The sequence below is a fragment of the Maylandia zebra genome, linkage group LG15 (assembly GCF_041146795.1).
Source record: "Maylandia zebra isolate NMK-2024a linkage group LG15, Mzebra_GT3a, whole genome shotgun sequence".
NCBI classification, from domain to species: Eukaryota; Metazoa; Chordata; class Actinopteri; order Cichliformes; family Cichlidae; genus Maylandia; species Maylandia zebra.
In genome coordinates, this window is record NC_135181.1 from 12,934,818 (window position 1) to 12,952,420 (window position 17,603).

At 42.3% G+C, this 17,603-nt stretch overlaps 1 long non-coding RNA gene across 1 annotated transcript in view; it reads left to right on the forward strand.

The window, feature by feature from the left end:
• Nucleotides 1–17,603, forward strand: part of LOC143412619 (uncharacterized) — an 80,049-nt gene that overhangs the window by 2,724 nt on the left and 59,722 nt on the right. The gene's annotated exons all lie outside the window — the stretch shown is intronic.

The window sequence follows — 17,603 nt, forward strand, 5'->3', positions numbered from 1 at the left end:
ATTGACTTATTTTGTGGTCTTTCCTCTGTACACCACCACAGTGGTTTTTAAATTAAACTGTCAGGATGTGATTAAAGTGCAGACTTGGGGATAACAAAAGTATTGCTTTAACTACACAGAAATTACCCCCATTTTTATACATAGTTTCCCTTTTTTCAGAGCCTCAAGCAATTTCATAGCCAGGTGAGGCCTGTTCAGTTGTTATTCAATGTGAAGTGTTGAACTTGCATGTAGTAGCTTTTCACTGGAATTTTTAGTATGAGTTCCAACGAGATGTCAGTTTAAGGAAGGCGATCAAAAATCTGATACCTTCTTTAAAGGAGTAAATGCACTAACCAGATTAGCAACATTAAAAGGCCATAAGACAACTAGAGTGGATGATGACAGAATTATTTCCGTGGTTAAGACAACTTAAAACAAAAACAAGATCTAAGCAAGTCAAGAACACTTTGGAGAGTTTAGGCATATTACTGTCAAAGTCAAGAGCCTCCTTCATGAATGGAAACACAGAGTGCTTACAACAAGGTGCAAACCACTGGTTACACTCAAGAACAAGTAGGCCTGATTAAGCTTCTTCTAATATCTAAAGCTTTTGTTAAACACCTTGAATCAAAGATTTTAAATTTAGTGATTGTAAAATCCCTTTCACATTATGACCTCACTCACACTACTTTTTAAAAACCTACTTGAAAACCCATTTTCATTCTTTGACATTTAAATCAGACTGTGTTGTATTATTCATTTTCTTCTAGCTGTAGTTTGGTCAGTGCCAGATCTTTTTAAACATGCTTATAAATTAAAAAAAAGTAAATTGTATATTGTATATTCTGGGTATAAAAACATTTTTATAAACCAAAAAAAGGTAAGGTTCCGATTGCCTTGGTTTGTTTTCCACCCTAAATGTTTCAGAGTAAAATAAGCACTCTGTGACTGTGCTATTCTTGCTTCCCAACAGCAGTTACCTCAGGTGCATTGCTTCTATGTTGAACTGGAGACATTGCATTGGATAAGTAAAGCCAACCAACAAGTGCTTTAAACCCGAATCCTTTTTAATGGCCAGCAGGAGGCGATACTTGTCGTTGACTTGTGATTGTGTGGTAGCCTTTTGGCTCCCTTGCGCAATGACCTCAGTAAACACTTTCATGGCAACTTTATGGGGTTAACTGCAGTTTCAGGTCAAGTTTTTTTTTATAACTTGTGGCCAGTATTTGAGTAAAAAAGGGACTATTATCTAGGTTATGCGTATGACAAACTGATGAATAGCCAATGAGCACACAGCCAGAGCCACGCCTTGCACCTCATATCACTAGGATGGCCACTGTGAAAACGTTTAGCTCAACCGTTCAAAACCGGACTTTATCAACCACTAAGTGGCGTCATGGTGGCTACGTCCAGCTTTTATACTGTCTATTGTCCCAAGCTCAAGCAGCCAGAATTGCTCACTATCTAACTTACACCATTCTTTCTTTTTTAATATCTGCCCTTCTTATAACTTTTGAGTCAGCTTTTCAGTATTCATCAAGTATCCATCTGACTAATGCTTTTATGAGGCAGCAGGTTGCCATTAATATCATGACAAAAATCAGCAGTGAGTTATTCTTAGGTTTTGTTCGTAGTCAGCAGCTTCTTTGTTGCTGACAGACGTAATTATGCTCTGACATTCTTGACTTTTGAGCACAATTGCCAGTAAAAGATTAAAGGTTCATCATTTTGTCCATCTTATGTCCAGTCATAAGATCTGTGATAAAGCAGGTTATTTCAAGAAGGTGTATTTTTTTGCACATTTTAAAGAAATATAAAGAAAGGAATATTTTATTGTATATTACTTGATCAGTCTTTTTAATTTTTTTTTATAGTAAAGCATACTCTAAATAAATATGTAGCCATTTAATTGTGTCTAGATGCATATACTGTAGGCAGTATTTGTTTATTTTATTTTTAAATGGAGCAGCACTTTTGTGCATGAGGCTGAGGTGACTTTCTGCACTTTCCATCTGAAGCTGAAGTGAGCAGAGAGCCAAGCATCCCTGCTGCCTGTCAGGACACTGTACACAGACATTCAAATAAAGCAGACATGCTGGGCAGACAGCCACTGTCTTATCACTCATCTCTTTTTGTATGCATGGAAAATAAAATATCCCACACGCATGCTCTTGAATTCTGCATAAACAAGCCTCACCCGGATACTGATGTTTTGAATGCTCAAGATATTTTTGGAGGACAGATGGTATTATGGTGAACACACCTACTAGCTTTCACACCACTAGCATCAGATGATAGGCTATTTATCACTCTAAAATCTGTCAGGTTAATATGAGGCTAATAGCAAACTAGCATGGCAATGGTTCTTCCAGACTTCACTCATTTTCTTTTATTTGTTTAATAAGTATCAAAGCCATGATAAGCTGTGTGCTGCATGCACATGAATGTAGATCCATATTTATCATACACATAAGCCAGTGATTTTGATTTTCTCATCCAACTCTTGATATGAGCAGGTTTACCTTTGAAGAGTAGAGTTATCTGAAGGCGAGAGGAACTAGTTTTTGTTTCGCCTCAGATTACCATCATCCTGACAAATCCCAGTGAGGCGTATCCATCTCATTTAGTATGCTAATCAAAATGCGGGCTGCTCTGCCCTACCTTGATGAAGCTTATATCTTGTTCTATGAATAGATATGCGGCTGAGTGCTGACCTGCCGCCACGGTTCACCGTGTTCCTTCCCTGCACCGGTCCTCGCAGCGCTTTTCAACAAGGCCATCTGACCACACATGAAGATTTTTCAAATGCACACACAGTGACTGACTCATTCTAGCATGGCAGACTTCTTTTTTTCTTTTTAGCTGCGTCTCTTGTGATTAGGGTTTTAAAAAGAAGAATTAAAAAAAAAAATCAGTTTAAAAAGTGAGCATCAGGATGTCAGTTTGGCACTTACAATAGGCTTTTCACAACAAGCACCGCTGAGGCTGGTGAAGGCCATCCATGCCTGCTCCGGTCTTTAGCAGATTCTGTCCTTTTTCAGTCTTTGGTGTGCTCACCAGGGTCACATCTTTGAATTTATATTTGTGTGTCTTTTTGTATGTGTACTACAATAACTAACCTTGTCCTTTTCACTTGAAAGGCTTTTTGCTAATTTGTGTTACACAACCGATGGTGCAATTATGCTCTTTCATAAGGAGTAAAGGAAAGAAGAAATGGTGTGTCAGCTTTTAAATTTCCATTGCCACTCCTATAAAGTTTCTGATCTGCTGTTTTTGTGCTTGTCTTTTGTCACTTATAAGTTGCTTGAGTACCTTAAATTGAAACAAAGTGTTAGTTATCCTCTTTTTTTTTGTCGGCTTATATTCCTAGTCCTAGAAACTCTGGACCTTATTAGTAGCTAAAAAAAAAACCCTTATTGAATATCATTTTACTGCTGTGACACATAATAAGTTTTTAAAACCTTTAACTTCAGTATATAGCCCACTGTGTTGTGTTAAATTAATAATTTTTTGAAAAAGAAAAAATATTCCTCTGACATACTCTACGAAAAATGTCTGAACCTTTTTGTGTTGACTATTACGTCCTATAGAGCCCGATACATTTACATTACAGCTCTCCAAAAAACACAGATTCAAAATACATGAAAAACTGAACAATGTGTTTTGCTGTGTTAACTAATAAAAGTAAAAATTACACAGATAAAGAAATAAAATGTGTTCAGAATTTACAAGTTGGTGATGATTCAACTCATGACTCATTAAGCACCATCAGTATGTTGCATAATGTAAAAGTGTTGGCCCACCCCTTGACCGTGTGCAGCCTATAATATCTAAAGTGTATTATTAACATATGCTTTTGGTCACTTCTGTATTTTGTTACTTTCATTAAATATTCTCCTTGTATGCTGTCATAAAAAGGTTTCACACCTTTTCAAGTACAGAAATGTAAAAAGTTGTTTTCATGGAACTGAACGTACAATCATTTTTCTCCCAAGGTCAGACTGTGTAATGCTCAGAGGATTTAACCCCCACCTCCCCAAAAAAGCCCAAGAGCCACATTTCAGTCTCTAACTACCTTCATTTAGGTCAGATTATTAATTTAAAGAAAAGCAATGGAAGATCTTGTAATTATGGGACTTGAACCACTGCAGAAATAAAACAAGCTTTAGAACATTTCATTCTTTGCTTATCTACTGGGTAAAGCTTAAAGATAATGTTTGTTTCTTACAATCATGAATTTTAATTCCTGGCCATTTGCCTTTGATTCATCTGGATTTTTAAGAATCTTCCCAAATGTGCCACATTTTTATACTTAAGCCATATCTGTTCCTCTTTCATTTAGAACGAAAATAAGAACCCTATTTGGAAAGGACAGTACATACAGTACTTACAAAATAAGAAAGGGAACTGTTACAGGATGTAACAGTTTGTTTGTTCTTTACAGCTGGATTTGTAAAAAGCTTTGGGAAAATTTTAGACCTAAGAGGTACATTAGTGTTTTGCGGGCAATGATGAGTCAAAACTCAAAAAAGAAGAATGTTTGAAAGTGTATTGCTGCATACAGACAGGGGTGACTGACATTGTTTGTCTTTTTTTTTTCTTGGTTATAGTGTGGAAAAACGTCCCCTTTGCCTACTGCTTCACTTGTAGATAGACACAAGAAGGCTGACCAATGTGGAAAATAAAACTGGAAAAAATATAGTTGCTCATACTGAGCATTCCCTCCTAAACCACATGTTGACCCCAAACCCCATTTTTAAACTAAAAGTAAACATCTACTAAACACAGTAAACAAAATCTAAAATAGTAAGAAAAAGAAACCCACCAGTAATACATGCTTTTCCAATTGCATGTCATTTTTCAGGAGATTTTATGGAGGTCCAAAGTAACATTCACCATATTAACTGCCACACAATATATCAAGAAGAGCTCCTCGTATGTCAACCCCCCCCCCCCCCCCCCCCCCCGCAGATTCTTTACTCCATTATGAGGATCATCCGTCCCTCCTGGGGGTGATACATCTGCTAGTGAGTAACCACACCATCGTAGCTGGCTTTCTTCTAGTATTACAGTAAAACCCTCCTTCTTTCTGCCTCCATGATTCCCCTGCTGCCTAAAGATGAGAAAAATGAGTTGCAAGCATATCTTAATTAAAGTCAATATTTAACAGCATTCATTTAATACACACATAAACAAAGCACAGATGTGCATGTGCAGGCTCTCATGCAATGGTGGTTATGCAAGTTAGAGTCCAAAGCCACGAGTTTTACTGTACATGAAGCCCCCCCCCCTCCTGCACAGCCTGCACGCAAACTTATAAACACACATGTTACGCAGGTGAGAAGAGTCTGGGAACTGTACAGTCACACAAGTTTAAACAGAGGGACGTGGGCACACAAACACATGTGCATGCTGCCATACATATGATGAGGACAAAAATACAAATGGACATAAGATGGACATTTTTTGAGATGTAAGATGGATTTAGAATGAAGGCAATTAAGGTTCAGTTTTCAAAGCATCCCCTCTTTTTCCACACGCTGATGAAAACCAGGCAGCATCTGTTTTATATGTGTTTGTGTAGATTTGTATTAAAGTCTAATTTCTCTTAATGACTAACAGGAACCTTCGGGGTGAGAAGTATCGCAGTGGATGCTGACTTCACCTCTCAATAAGCTCATTCTTTACGGTAGATTAGCTTCTCTTTGTCTCACTGGCCAGCACACCATCAAAACCATTACTTAACGTACTAAGGAAACTGGGTGCACAAAGGCAGGGAAAAATGGAGACAGGGAGTAATGAAGCAATATACGCTTTCCCTGGTGGTTTTAATGTTGAGTGCTGGCCATAATTCACACCAGCACACACATGCACACACACTAACGCAAGACCAAATTTATGCACACTCATACACGCCTGTGCACATGCACAGAAAACAATAGTTTTATCTCGCTGGCTGTGTCTCTGTCTTTCCTACCCTCCATTTAGGTCAAAGAAGATATACAGACGTGTGAAACAGACTGCCCTTGACATTGTGGGTTGACATTTCTGTGCTGGATGGGGGAGGGTGAGGATCTACGCTGACCTGATTCACCCCCATATTAATCATTGTTATGGTACAGCATGACATTGATTTTTCAGAACGAGTGCACAAAACTGCTGTGAAATAATCTTGTTTGGTTACAGACGAGTTTTGTGAGATTTTTTCTTTTTATTTCAGTGTAACCTTTATGGTGAGTCTTGTACTCTACAATTGATAGAAGCTTGATTTCAAGCTTGGTTTAGACTATGTGACGGCTTGATCTGTTTCAAAGGGAAAACCTTGCTGTTGCTGTCGAGGTACCATCGAATACATTGCAGCCTCATAATATTTTTGACGACGAAAAAACCCGTTTTTTTTCTCTATGTTAATACTAAACACACATATGTAAATATACTAATATCAATTTAAGATTTTAGAACTAGACATTAGGTGATAAAGGTGATGATATCAGAGTACAAAACCAAAAAAACAATAACCAAAAAAGTGTATAATAGGAGCGATACAGTCACGATAAGAAGACAGTACAACCTTGTTTATTTCTAAAGTTTTACATATCAGGATAAATGTAAAACTTCTCTGGTCCACAGCAGCATCTAAAATTATCTAAAACATCACACAGAATCCAGTATTTGATTGTCAAACCTGACTACACCCCATGGTTTAGTAGTTTGTAGAACCACCTTCAGCAGCAATTGAAGTCATGGTTTTCTGTATGATACTCTGTCATTGTGGATAAATTTTGGCCCACTCTTCTTGTCTATGTTGTTTCACTACATTGAGATATTGAGATTTGTGAGCATTTGTTTACAGCATACACTTAACTTACACTTAACTTACAACAACTATTTTGGTGAAAAGTCAACCATGCTAAACATGCTAACTAACTGAGGCCTGTAGCAACCGAATGGTAGCTCTTGGGCTTTGCACGGTCTGACCTTGGAGTGAATTTGCTGGACGTCCACTCTAGGGAAGACTAGGAATTGATCAACTTTAGGTTGTTTGGAAATGACCATATAACCTTTTCCAGATTGATGGCCAGCTGCAGATGCTTATCTAAGATCACTGCTGATGTCTTTCTTCCTTGATAACAATCACCTGAATGCTCTAGACCAGCAAACTATTAAAAGCCCTGCTTTTATAGATGCTTTTGTAGGTGCTTACATGTGCTGATGACCAGTTAATTAACTGCACATGGCTTTTACTTTCCTGTGTAACTAATGTTGTGTACTGATGTGATGATTTACATGCTCTCTCCTCCAGGTACTCCACAGCTCAATGACATGCATTTTGGGTTAAATAGCTGTTCCTGCTATAGGCAGGTAACTTGTCCAGGTACTCTATAATAGCTGGGGTAGGCTCCAAGAACTGCAGTTTTTTTAAAGTTAATTTTTCAACACCGGAGGTTGCTGCTCGGTTAGAAGTGACAAAATGTCTCATTCAAACCTCACACATTCAGATGCCATGAAATTAACTGAGTGTACTGTTCAGCTCAAGGACTGGATTTAAACCTACAGTCACTGAAACAGCTCATTTTGAGCAGCTAATAAAAGCACTGAAGACAGATCAACCTGTTTGGTTTTAGAGCTAGGGACATTTGTATGGTTTACAGCGACTGTGACATATTATTCAGCAAAGGTTTGCCAATAAAGGACGCGACTAATCACATCCACACGCAGGCACACACTAAACTATCATAGTCTAGTTATTAATCTGGAGTAATGAACACACAATCTGTGAGGTTCATGTGGGTCAGTGGAGGATGATGCAAGACATGGCCACATATAGAGTATGATGCATAAGCCCTTAACATGATTAAATGTAATTATTTCACAAAGTGACCTTTAATGAAGAAATGTTGAGCACTATGCTAGTATGTTGTATCATATGACCCACTGCACACACATATAAAGCAGTCACATGCAGCCTCGTGTTAGAATGGGAGGTAATACTCTCAAACCAAAGGCAGGCGGGGGATGGGAAATAGGGTTAGTGGGCTTATGCAACAGGAATGAGCACAAGATGAGCATGATGGCCCCTCATATGAGGAAAACAGGCTAGACGTGTGTGCTTGTGTGTGTCTGTGCGTGAGGAAGAGATGAACTCTATATCTTCTGGGCTGACAGGAGGAGATGAGGGCCGGACAGGCAGCTTTTCTGTTTCCTGATTATTCCACCTCATCTCCCTCCCTGCATCCAACCCAGCATCAGCCTTACTCTTTCTCTGTGTGGAAGCAAAGCGTTCCTGACAGCAGAAAAAGAAAAAGAGAAAAAATACTGAAATGATATAAGAAAGAAGTGAGAGAATGAATGACGTGAAGAGAAATCTCTGTTAGTGAAATAAAGACACACCTGGGGAGTTTATTGTGTAATATGCAAAAGGTTTTCTCTGATTTTGAATTTGTCGGTGTTCATGAATAAATTAGACAGACACTCTAATAAAACTGAAGGTTCGTCATGTATCACCCAGATTACATCACTTGCTCAAGTCCAAAACAGATCAATGTGACAAAATGAAAAGCATCAATCAACACAATGATTTCCTTTCTTCTAACAGTCCACTCCAATCCTCCTGGTGCGTGAGGTTATCCAGTTTAGTCCCATCAATGACGGAGATAGAAAGAACAAAATCATTCAGGATCCATGGCAATGCTTCACTGAGGTAGATAACAAGAACGAGTGGAAACATCCATCAGCCTTCACTGCAATTTTTTTTTAAGCTTTTAGCTAATTTTTTTCATCCTCCAAGCTTCACATGATGATTTATTTTCAGCTATTTTCTTTTCTCATTTGTACTAAAAGAGAAAAAAACAATTCTATGGAGTGAAATAACTGGAGAGGCCCATGCTCACCATTCATTCTCAGGTGTCAGGTTCTTTCTTGTAGCAGAGAGATGGAAAACATGAAGTGGTGATTTGTATTATAAAAAATGAAAATGTAACTTTGATGCATATTGGATGCCAAATTGAAAATGAAGTGAAACACCTACGTGGTTGCTTCATTTATTAAAGTAAAGCTTTGAAAGGTAAAAGTTCTCTATAGATGTAACAGAGGCTAATATGTTTAGATTCTCTTACAGTACCTTATTTTCCCCACACAACTGTGGCAGATTTAACCTGAGAAAACGTCCAGATATGTGTTGCTTGCTGCTTAAATGATCTTTAATTCCTTTTTTATAGGTTAAATATTTGAATGTAAAAAAAAGTTTCATTTATCCTTTTAAGCTTATGTTTGCTGGAGGCAGTAAAAGGAGAGAGGAAGGAGGGACACGTTCCGAGGTCTGTGGCCGGATTTGGATAAGGACAGGCGAATCAATAGAGCCGATCTATACTTTGATAGTCACAGGCTAGTCATTTGGTACAGTTTCCTTATTGGACATATTTTTACACTTCCTGTAATAAACATGTTTATTTATTCATACTCAACTATTCTAAGAAGCCCAACATCATCTGCTTTATGTATCTTAACTTAAAGTGCTTCAACTGATTTTATAGCCTTCAGAGAAATGTTCACACCTGATGTAAAGATCAGTACACAGCAGTGCTGCAAACAAACATAAGAAAACAATCATCGTTCTTATTAAAGCACAATTATGTAAATTTCAGGTTTTATGTATCAGGACAAAATAAAAAATTATCTGGTGCTTACCAGGTTCTAAAATTAGGTGAACAGAACATCAGATTCACAACAACACATGATATATGATGCCATGCCATTATTTATTTAACAAGAATTAGGCTAAAGTGCTGAAGCATAAGAAAGACTAATGCACTTGATTAACTGATCATCAGTATGTGTGAGCACTTCTATGAAAGAAGTTTGGGAGTTTGCATTCGGGTATGTGTTAGCACAAAGTCGAGGTGGAAAGATATCGTCAGTGATCAATTAGAGGGTTATGAGGCCATTTCCAAATTCACCCCAAATTCAGATTGTGCAAGAGCTACATCTCAGACTCTACAGGCCTCAGTTAGCATGTTAAATGTTAAAGTTCATGACAGTACATTTAGAAGACTGAGAAAGCATAGCTTGTTCCGAAGGTTTGCCAGGAGAAACCTTTTCCTCATTAAAATGAACATGGAAACATGGCTTAGGTTTGCAAAGTTGCATGTGAACACACAAGATATAACACAAAATATTAGTTGGACAGGTGAGTGCAAAGTGGAGATAAAACTAAATATTTTAGTTTTATCAGGCTCAACGGGAGCCTCCAGGCGACCCACCAGGCTTGTCCGGATGGGCGCGATGGAAATCCCGGACCATACCAAGTGAAGGTTGGCCATAGCCCTCCAAATCCACCAGATACTGAACTCCCCGTCCACGGCGCCGCGAGTCCATGATGCGCGTAATAGAATACGCGGGCAGGCCATCAATGAGCCGGGCGGGTGGCGGCGGCCTGGAAGGAGGGCACAGAGGACTGGACAGGTGTGGTTTCAACTGAGACACATGGAACACGTTGTGGATACGCATGCTACGTGGGAGCTGCAAACGGACCGAGACTGGGTTAACAACAGCCTCGACGGTAAAGGGTCCAATGCAAGCAGCTGGGCGGTCTCTAGGGCTGTGGGAAGCTTGGGTAATGCTACAAAATGTGCTGCTTTAGAGAAGCGATCGACAATAGACAGAATTACTGTGTTACCTGCCGAAGGTGGAAGTCCAGTAACAAAGTCGAGGGCAATGTGTGACCACGGTCGACCCGGGGTAGGGAGTGGATGAAGTAAGCCTGCGGGAGGAGTGTTTTGCGACTTATTTTGGGCGCAGGTAGTACAGGCTTTAACATATTCTCGGGCATCTTGGGCTAAAGATGGCCACCAGAAGGCGCGTTCCAGAAAGGCAATGGTGCGTTGGATTCCAGGGTGACATGAGAATCTTGCTGTGCGGGCCCATTGGGATCGTACGGACGAAGGGATGTAGAGCCGCCCCGGGGGTCCTGTCCCCGGATCAGGTTCGGTACGCTGGGCCCGCCGCACCATCGACTCAATCTCCCAAGTGAGGCCTCCTATGACACAGCCCGGAGGCAAGATCGACGCCACCTCCCGATCCCCCTCAGAGGGTGAAAAGTGACGTGATAAAGCATCTGGTTTGACATTTCGGGACCCGGGCCTGTAAGTAATGGAGAAATTGAAACGGGTGAAGAAAAGCGCCCACCTGGCTTGACGTGCGTTGAGGCGTTTTGCTGCCTGAAGGTAGGCGAGGTTCTTGTGGTCGGTCCACACAATGAAAGGCTGTGCCGTCCCCTCTAGCCAATGCCGCCACTCCTCCAGTGCCAGTTTGATGGCGAGTAGCTCCCTGTCGCCAACATCGTAGTTTTGCTCTGCGGGTGAAAGCCGACGAGAGAAGTAAGCGCATGGATGGAGTTTACCTTCAGTTTTCTGAGAGAGGACGGCCCCCACGTCCATATCCGAGGTATCCACCTCCGCGATGAAGGGTTGGTTGAGATCCGGCTGGGAGAGGATGGGAGCGGAGACAAACCGTTGTTTCAGATGATTGAACGCCTCCGTGGCTGCCTGTCCCCACTGGAACGGAACCTTAGGGTAACTGAGGTAAGTAAGAGGTGAGACAATTTTGTTGAAGTCACGGATGAAACGGCGATAGAAATTTGCAAACCCCAAAAAACGTTGAAGCTGTTTGCCGTTTGGGGGTGTGGGCCACTCCAAAACCGCTTTGACCTTTCCAGGATCCGGTCTCAAGTTTCCCTGCTCAATTATGAATCCAAGGAAAGAAACAGTGGTTACATGAAACTCACACTTCTCTGCTTTGACAAAAAGGCGGTTTTGCAACAATCTTTGTAACACCAGTTTGACATGTCTTTCGTGCTCTGACACTGACCTGGAGAAGATGAGTATATCGTCTAGGTAGACGAAAACAAAGTGGTTGAGGAAGTCTCTGAGGACGTCATTCACGAGGGCTTGGAAGACTGCCGGGGCATTTGTTAATCCAAAAGGCATGACAAGATATTCAAAATGTCCCAGATGGGTGTTGAAGGCCGTCTTCCACTCATCCCCTGCCCTAATGGGAACCAAATGGTAAGCACTCCGGAGGTCAAGTTTACTGAACATTTTCATCCCGTGCAGAAGCTCAAACGCTGAGGTCAGCAGGGGCAGCGGGTATTTATTTTTGACAGTGATTGCATTCAAGCCCCGATAGTCAACGCATGGCCGGAGGGACTTGTCCTTCTTGTCCACGAAGAAAAAACACGATGCCAAAGGAGAGGTAGATGGCCGAATGATTCCCGCAGCCAGTGCGTCAGTAATGTACTCCTCCATGGCTTCTCTTTCTGGCTGTGTCAGGCTATAGAGTCGGCTAGTAGGCAACGGAGCTCCTGGTAACAAGTCAATGGCACAATCATAAGGCCGGTGTGGGGGAAGAGAACGGGCGCGATCCTTACTAAACACCTCCGCTAGTTCATGGTACACTGAAGGAACTGCTGTTAGGTCCGGAGGAGTCTGCGGGGGTGACGCGGAGGAGCCAATGGATGGAATGGCTGATTTTAAGCAAGTCATATGGCAACCCTCCCCCCATCTAGACACACAGCCCGCCTGCCAATCAATCAGTGGGTTATGCTGCAACAGCCATGGATAGCCCAGAACCAGAGGCGTCAGCGGAGCTTTGAAAACAAACAGACTGATTAATTCAGTGTGATTTCCAGACAAATACAGGGTGACTGGTTCAGAAACATGGGTGACATCAGGCAAACGCTGTCCAGTCAGAGATGAGGCTCGAAGAGCATGGGGCAGAGGTTCAATAGTTAGGCCCAGTTTCTTAGCGAGTGATGCATCAATAAAACTCTGTTCGGCCCCTGAGTCTATCAAAGCCTTGAGTGAGTGAGTGGTGGCGTGAGCAGTGAGCTTAGCTGGTAACAAAAGATGAGGAGGGGAATGAGAGATGTTTATTTCGCCCACCAGTACCCCCGTTTCTAATGGCGGGCACGCCCTTTTGCTCGTGCGGGGCAAACGGCGATGAAATGTCCGTGACGGCCGCAGTATAAACACTCACCAGCCATGAAACGGCGCTGCCTCTCCGTTGGTGTAAGCCGGGCACGTCCAATCTGCATCGGCTCCGCCTCGCCGGGGCTCACATCCACCGAGGCCGGCTGTTGTGGTGAAGCAGCACTACCGGCAAAAATCCCAACACTGAGCGGAGCACTCTGGGAAGCTGAGTGTCGCGTCCCACGGCGCATTCGCAGGCGCTCGTCAACGTGAATGCACAGGGACATTAATGAGCTGAGAGATGATGGTAATTCCCTCGTCATGAGCTCATCCTTCAAATCCTCCGCAATATTGTTGAGCAGAACCTCTTCTCTCCACCCGGTTTCTACAGCGAGAATGCGGAAGTCAACCGAGAAGTCAGCCATAGTGCGTTTACCTTGTTTCAGATTTAGTAGACGGTGTGCAGCAGCAGAGGGCCCACCATCCCTTTCAAACACGCCTTTGAATTCAGTCAGGAAGTCGAGGTAGGAGACATTCAGCAGGGTTTTCAATAGTGCCTGAGCCCACTGGAGCGCGCGGTCTCGTAACAGCTGAACAAAGAAAGCAATCCGGGCACCGTCGCTGGCATACGTCCTGTTCTCCTGGGGGAAAAACAGGGAGACTTGGGCAAGAAAACCCGAACATTTCTCCAGCTCACCTGTAAACGGCTCGGGGCTTGGCATCGTCCTCCCCGGGGCCTCTAGCCAGGCAGCGGGAGGGTCGGGGGGTGCAGCAGCGGCCTGGGGATTCGGAGATGGAGAGGGACTTACACGCGGAGATGGGTTTACGCTCGGAGAGGGCGAGCTTACCAGGGGTGTGCGCTGGGCGAGAGCCTGTGTAAGGGCGGAGAGCTCTTTATTGATATGGTGGAGCATCTTCTCGTGCCGCTCCAGCAGGGCTTCCTGAGTGAGGAGAGCCCGTTGAACAGGGTCAGAATCCGCTGAGTCCATAGTGGCTGGATCGTTCTGTCACAGATTAGTAGGCAGAGGACTCACTCGCAGGACTCTGAAGTTTAGAGAGAAGGTGAGGGTTTATTTGCAATGTGACACCAAGTGAGAATATATACATATATACAGTGGAACAGATAACACGGGGCTCCAGGGAGTAGTGCGGGGTCCGAAGGGAAGGTCCAAGACGGGGGTACACACACGCTCTTCTTCCACTTGATCCGTAACTCACTCAAAATGTCCACACTAAAAAGCTCACGCTCACTCACACACATCCACAGAAATCCAGACGGCAGGGAAGACGGGCAGGGAGTCTAGAAGGCCTGTACACAGAGAAAAAAAAAACAATGTCAGGAGGAAACTCTAGGAGATCAAAGGAACACTTTCATAGGCTAAGCTACACTGACACTTGGTAGTGTGACGATCCAGCGAGGAAGCAGCCTCTCTTGCCATCTTAAGTAGTCTGCCAGGATCAGTGTGAATGAGCCACAGGTGTGTGTTCAGGGTGGGTTCAGAGGCGGGGAATCAAGGTCCAGTTCCGCCCTGGTGGGAGAGGTTAAGACAAAAAATACACACACCACGACCTCTCCAGATCTTGAGAACCATGACAAATATAGTAGAATCATCACAAACATTTCATTCCAATTCTCAAGCACGGTGGGGGAAGGGTTATGATTTGGACTTGTTTTGCAACCACAGTATGTTGGCACCTTGCAGTCATTGAGTTGACCATGAACTCCTCTGTATAACAAAGTATTCAAATGTGAGGCCATCTGTCTGACAGCTAATGCTTTGCCAAAACTGGGTCATGCAACAGGGTAAAGATCACAAGAGCTGCAGTAAATCTACAACAGAATGGCTGAAAAAGAAAAGGTTTAATACTGGCCCAGTCAAAGTCCAGAATTCAACATTTACCTTTACTCAAAAAGCCATCTCTAGACCCAGCAGTCTTAGCTAATTATAGGCCAATCTCCAACCTTCCTTTCATTTCAAAAATCCTTGAAAGAGTAGTTGTCAAACAGCTAACAGATCATCTGCAGAGGAATGGTTTATTTGAAGAGTTTCAATCAGGTTTCAGAGCTCATCACAGCACAGAAACAGCTTTAGTGAAGGTTACAAATAATCTTCTTATGGCCTCTGACAGTGGACTCATCTCTGTGCTTGTCCTGCTAGACCTTAGTGCAGCATTCGATACTGTCGACCATAATATCCTATTAGAGCGATTAGAACATGCTGTAGGTATTACAGGTACTGCACTGCAGTGGTTTGTATCATATCTATCTAATAGACTCCAATTTGTTCATGTAAATGGAGAGTCCTCTTCACACACTGAGGTTAATTATGGAGTTCCACAGGGTTCAGTGCTAGGACCAATTCTGTTTACATTATACATGCTTCCCTTAGGCAGCATCATTAGAAGACATAGCATACATTTTCACTGCTATGCAGATGACACCCAGCTCTATCTGTCCATGAAGCCAGATAACACACACCAATTAGTTAAACTGCAGGAATGTCTTAAAGACATAAAGACCTGGATGGCCGCTAACTTTCTGCTTCTTAATTCAGATAAAACTGAGGTTATTGTACTCGGCCCTGAAAAACCTAGAAATATGGTATCTAACCAGATTCTTACTCTGGATGGCATTACCTTGGCCTCCAGTAACGCTGTGAGGAACCTTGGAGTCATTTTTGACCAGGACATGTCCTTCAACGCACATATTAAACAAATATGTAAGACTGCGTTCTTCCATTTGCGCAACATCTCTAAAATTAGAAATATCCTGTCTCAGAGTGACGCTGAAAAACTAGTTCATGCATTTATTACTTCCAGGCTGGACTACTGTAATTCATTATTATCAGGATGTCCAAAAAACTCACTGAAAAGCCTTCAGCTAATCCAAAATGCTGCAGCAAGAGTCCTGGCAGGGACTAGAAAGAGAGAGCATATTTCTCCTGTTTTGGCTTCCCTTCATTGGCTTCCTGTTAAATCCAGAATTGAATTCAAAATCCTGCTCCTCACATACAAGGTCTTAAATAATCAGGCCCCATCTTATCTTAACGACCTTGTAGTACCATATCACCCTATTAGAGCACTTCGCTCTCGCTCTGCAGGCCTACTTGTTGTTCCTAGAGTATTTAAAAGTAGAATGGGAGGGAGAGCCTTCAGTTTTCAGGCCCCTCTTCTGTGGAACCAGCTTCCAGTTTGGATTCAGGAGACAGACACTATCTCTACTTTTAAGATTAGGCTTCAAACTTTCCTTTTTGCTAAAGCATATAGTTAGGGCTGGACCAGGTGACCCTGAATCCTCCCTTAATTATGCTGCAATAGACATAGGCTGCCGGGGGATTCCCATGATGCATTGAGTTTTTCCTTTCCAGTCACCTTTCTCACTCACTATGTATTAATAGACCTCTCTGCATTGAATCATATCTGTTATTAACCTCTGTCTCTCTTCCACAGCATGTCTTTTATCCTGTCTTCCTTCTCTCACCCCAACCGGTCGCAGCAGATGGCCGCCCCTCCCTGAGCCTGGTTGTGCCGGAGGTTTCTTCCTGTTAAAAGGGAGTTTTTCCTTCCCACTGTTGCCAAAGTGCTTGCTCATAGGGGGTCATATGATTGTTGGGTTTTTCTCTGTATCTATGAAGCGCCTTGAGGCGACTTATGTTGTGATTTGGCGCTATATAAATAAAATTGAATTGAATTGAATTGAACATAAGTGAACTGCTGTGATGGGACATTAAAAGAGCTGTTCATGAACAAACACCTGTAAACCTAAGTGAACTGAAGTGATGCAAAGAAGTGAGAGTGTTAAAGTCATGCTGTATGTGATTATTTTAAGTTATTGCTGCTGATGATTGATGATTCTTTTTTCCTGATACATTAAACCACAGAAATGAAATAGTGTCTATATTTTTTACATGACTGTACAATCACATCTCCAAAAAACTAATTTGGCTTGTTATATAAAATGTAATTAATTGGAAAATAATTCAAACCCAATATTTAATTAAAAACAGTAAAAACAAAACAGATCCGATGTTGAAAAAGAGACATTTCTTGCATGGAATTTGTGCTGCAGGTTTTATTTTGCTCTTCGGGGTAGTCAAAAAGCGGCTGTGGCTGGGATGATGTGAGGGCAGACAGAGGAGACAAGGCTCATGTGCCCCTTTATGACACTATGAATTTTATCGCTTCTCATCCGCTGGTATGACTTTGTCATTTCATTGCACCTCATCTCTTACGTGCATCACATCCTCTGATGATTGCACTTTTGATTTTCCCATATAGATACACGTGGTGTGAATCCTAGAGCAAAAGAAAGAGACTCAAAAAGCTGCGATTGCTTTTGTTAAACTGATTTGTCGGGCACTATTTGTCAGACTGTAATAATGATTGTTTTATTTTCTTTTGTCTGCTGGTAGACGCTCGTTGTGTTTGTGTGTGTGAATCTGTAATTACAAAAGGGCTGTTCAGTGTGAAGAGATCTGGCGTCCCACCACAGGCTGTGAGTGCGAGCTATAATCTGCCTTGATGACGCTGATCACAGTCTGTGAATGGAGGTGCTGTGGGACAAAGCTCAACCGCTCTGTGCCAGTGTGCCATTACAGAGATGACATCATTCCTCTGCAGCACTTAGCCTGCGCATGGACACTGACATGCACGCAC